This window comes from Cynocephalus volans, chromosome 7 (genome assembly GCF_027409185.1).
Source record: "Cynocephalus volans isolate mCynVol1 chromosome 7, mCynVol1.pri, whole genome shotgun sequence".
Classification (NCBI taxonomy): domain Eukaryota; kingdom Metazoa; phylum Chordata; class Mammalia; order Dermoptera; family Cynocephalidae; genus Cynocephalus; species Cynocephalus volans.
In genome coordinates this window covers 99,533,646-99,537,999 of record NC_084466.1, presented here as the reverse complement: position 1 = coordinate 99,537,999, position 4,354 = coordinate 99,533,646, and the positions used below count along the sequence as shown (strand labels likewise).

Here is a 4,354-nt window from a genome sequence, read left to right as displayed (position 1 = left end):
CCAGGAAGATTGCAAATTGAATGATAAAAAGACAATTAATATATGCCAACACTGAGAGAGAGAGAGAGAGAGAGAGAGAGAGAGAGAGAGAGAGAGAGATGTTAGAATTATCCGACAAAGATTTTAAAGTCCCAGAATGAAAGGATGAAGAGGGTGGGGCTAAAAAAATACTCAAAGAAAGAACAGCTGAAAACTTTTCAAATTTGGCAAGAGACATCAATTTACTGATTTAAGACACAAAGGAACTCCAGGTGGCAGGCTTGTTGATAATATGGTGGCAGGAGCGGCCTGGGCATCTCGAGGAGGTGGTAGGGCCCACGCTGGGGGAAAGGGTCTCTTTTCGGACTTTCTGTGGCCCTGGAAGTCCTGGCCGGTGGCTGAAGGAGGACAGCCTGGTCCTCCCATGACAGTCGCTCAGTGTGACAGTCGCTCAGTGCCCTCTGACGTGGGCTTGCCATGTCCTTCTTCCAGTGGAAAGGGAAAGGCAAAGAACAAGAGAAGACTTCAGACATCGAGTCCATTAAAGCTTCAATATCCATACATTCCCCACGAAAAAGCACTAAAAATCATGCCTTGTTGGGGGCCGCAGGACCAAGTTATGCTGCAATCAATGCCATTCTGCCAACATGGACTCATTCTCAAGTAGCAGGACAGCAAGACTTAAGAAAGAGCCAAGCCACACGGAGGCCACTCATTTTGGTGTCATGGGCAGATCTTGCCTGGACTACCAGACTCAAGAGACCAAATCAAGTCCTTCAAAGACCCTTGAACAAGTCTTGCACAACATTGTTGTCATCCTTTATTTCACTCAATTCATGGAACTTCGGAGAATGGAGAATTTGGTTATATTTTGGTGAGAGGCTGGAAGTTTTCGCTCTGCAACTTGGTCTCGAATAAGAGCACACAGTGTGAACACAGTGAAGCAGAGCTTGCTGGCTGAGCCTGTCTCTCCATCTAAAAAGCACGGAACTACAGCATCTTCGGTAACAAAGTCTCTTGACATGAGATTGGAGGATTCTAGCTCAGCCCAATTACTTATGATTCAATCAGAAGGAACTGACTTGAATAACAGAACTAACAACACTCAGAGTCACTTACTGCTTTCCCAGGAATGTGACAGTGCCCATTTTCTCCATCTTGAAATGGCCAGGCAGAGAGTCATCAAGTTTTCACGGGAACCCAAGAATCCTCCTCCAGACTTATAGCGGCCAGTAGAAATAGTTCCTCTTCTCCACGAAAGGAATTATCAGGAAAACTTATGAAAAGTATAGAACAAGATGTAGTGAATACTTCCACCAAATATTTATCTCCAGGTGCTGCTAAACCAGTACCAATTACAGAAGCAGTGAGAAATGACATCATAGTAAAGATTTGTGGAGAAGATGGACAGGTGGGTCCCCACTGTTTCGTTTTGGCACAGTCCATAGTCTTTAGTGCAATGGAGCAAGAGCACTTTAGTGAGTTTCCACGAAGTCACCATTTCTGTAAATACCAGATTGAAGTGCTGACCAGTGGAACTGTTCACCTGGCTGACATTCTCTTCTCTGAGTCATCCCTCTTTTATTTCTCTGAGTACATGGAGAAAGAGGATGCAATGAATATCTTACAGTTCTGGTTGGCAGCAGATAACTTCCAGTCTCAGCTTGCTGCCCAAAAGGGCCAATATGGTGGACAGGAAGCACAGAATGATGCTACGATTTTACATGATAAGTACTTCTCCCTCTAAGCCACACATTCTCTTGGATTTGATGATGTTGTATGATCAGAAATTGAATCCAATATCTGCGAGAACGTGGGCCACTCCCTAACTCTTTCACAACTCCATCACGTTAGACCTGAATGACCATGGAGAAGGTCTTTTTACCCGGCTTTTTGTCCAGCAATCTTTATGATATGTATTAGAATGACCTCATCCATTCGGTTTGAGAAGATGAATTTCTGGGAGGGAATGTTTCGCTGACTGCTCATGGCTGTGTTGGCTCTCATGACAAGTCTCCCCCAGGTGGTTCAGACAGCTCCACATCTCAGTCAAGTGTGAAAAAGCCAGTATTAAAATTCTGAAAAGTTTTGACGAAGCCATAATTGTGGATGCCGCAAGTCTGGATCCAAAATCTTTGTATCAACAGACATCTGCAGAGAAGATAACATTTGGAAGAGTCAGCTGCTTGGGGCAGTTCATCCGAGAGTCTGAATCTGAACCTGATATAAAGAAATCAAAAGGATCTATGTTCTTCCAAGCTATGAAGAAATAGGTCCATGGAAGTCCTGATGAGGCCAAAGAAGAGATAGGTTGGAAGATTGCTAAAATAATAGTCAGTGACATTATGCAGCAGGCACAGTATGATCAGCAGTTAGAGAAATCTGCAAAGATTTGACTCAAGACCTAAATGAAAGGAAATCTGCTTTTGAAAAATAAGGGAACTTTTTTCCTTTGGTTGAAAACAGAGCACTGTATTTCTTTTCACTGTTATATCACTGATGTTTCCAAGAAAGAATGGAAGACAATCCCAGACTTCCACTGTAATGCAGAGTTATATGTAGACATAATTGATGCACGTGATGTTCACAGTGAAAGTCATAGAGATACCGAGTGGTATTGTTTACATTCCTAGAAAATTATTAGTTTTCCAATGGCAGTAACTCATGTACAAGAGAGTTTAGCCCACTGGAACAGACAGGGACCACATCCTGTGGGAAGTAGATATGCATAGAGCTGATATTTGGTGCACATTCTTGCAGCGGTGATTCATCCCTAACAGCATCATAAAGCAGGTGCTTTGCTTGTCTTCCTCAAATAAACAGTTGAGTCAGCCCCACTGAGAGCCAGGCAGCTCCGAGTGGTAGTGCGGTGCTAGCAGCTTGCTTCAGTGGAGCAGGGTGAGGGTTCATTGCACAGTCTTCCTGCACAGAGGTATTAATTTGGGAGGAAGATGACAGGTCACAGGTCAAGCCTCAGTGACATCGTCCTTCCCTTTGGTGGCAGTATACAATTTTCACATTTTAATTACTCCTGATGCTGTGTACTTAAAACCAGTCTCTCCCCTCCTAACAAAAGGGTGAATCTAGTTGACTTTGGGCATTAGGATTTGCAACTCTGGAGCTCTGTGCTCCAGTTACTTAACTTTCCCTTCAGAATATACATGGAAAGAAAGAAATAATAACAATCACTCCAGTTTTTCCCCTGTGGTACCTTGAACAAATGGTTATTCTCAGATTGTACTAATTTTTTTAATAAGGTAGGTGAGGTGGGGCAGGGGGAGAGAAGCATTTGACTTTATCTGACTGCCTCCCCCATTTTTTGCTGTTGAGTTGGGAAGTGTGCAGCTGGTGGCCTTTTTTCTTCTGTCTCAGGACAGTAAGCACTCATTCACTGCACTTTTGCTCCGTTGGCTTCTGTGTTGGGACTGCACAGTGATCAGCAGTCTGCCCAGCTGGCAAGCACACTCCACTGCCCTGTGGGGCCAAGTGCTTCCTTGACACATGAGACAGAGGAGAAAGGCAGTTCTCTTAAATGTTACTGTTTTTGCTCAGACTTTGCAAAAGAAAAAAGAAAAAGAAATATATATTAATTAATTAATTAATAATTATTGATCACCTCGGTCCTTGAGAAATTCTAGAATGAATAGAGAATTTATTCCATTGCAATGTTTGATTGTATAGAGGCTCACTGTTTCATCAACAGAAGAAGCAAAAGGCTGTGTATGAGTTTTTGGTACCACCTCTGCTATTCTTCTAAAGGTGAAGTATTCATGTACTTAAAACCATATTCTACTCATTGTATTTGATTTTTAAAAGGTATATGAATTATATTTAAAATTGTGTAAACTTTCTGTTTTCAGGAAATTTATGCCTCTTCTACTGAAATATATTGATCCTTCCAAATATTTCCATTTGCTTTACCGAAACTCAGAACATGAGGCACTACTGGACTTATCTTTGTGTTTGGATTGTGTGGCATAGACCTAAAGGTTTTACTAGGCATATATGCTGTGATTGACTCAGTATGTTCTTTAAACATCCATCCTTTTCACATTGCTTTAATCTTTAAATAATGGAAAAGCAATATAAAGGTCATAGAATAAAAAGTGGTTTGGGGTGCAAAGAAAAAAGAAAAAAAAAAAGGAGAGCGGATCCCAAATAAAAAACCCCCCAAAGAAATCCATCCAAAACACATCATAATCAAACTTCTGAAAATAAAAGACAAAGAAAATATCTTGAAAGCAGCCAGAGGAAAACTGACACCTTGTCTCTACGGGAAAACAGTTTGAATGGCAGGTTTCTCATTAGAAACCACTGGAGGCCAGAAGGAAAAGGTACAATATTTTTTGAGTGTTGAAAGAAAGAACTGTCAACA

The 4,354-nt window shown here is 41.7% G+C and overlaps 1 pseudogene; it reads left to right on the top strand.

Moving 5' to 3' along the window:
- Positions 1-456: 456 nt before the first annotated feature.
- LOC134381871 (A-kinase anchor protein 10, mitochondrial-like) lies at positions 457-2,375 on the top strand (annotated as a pseudogene).
- The last annotated feature ends 1,979 nt before the right edge of the window (positions 2,376-4,354 follow it).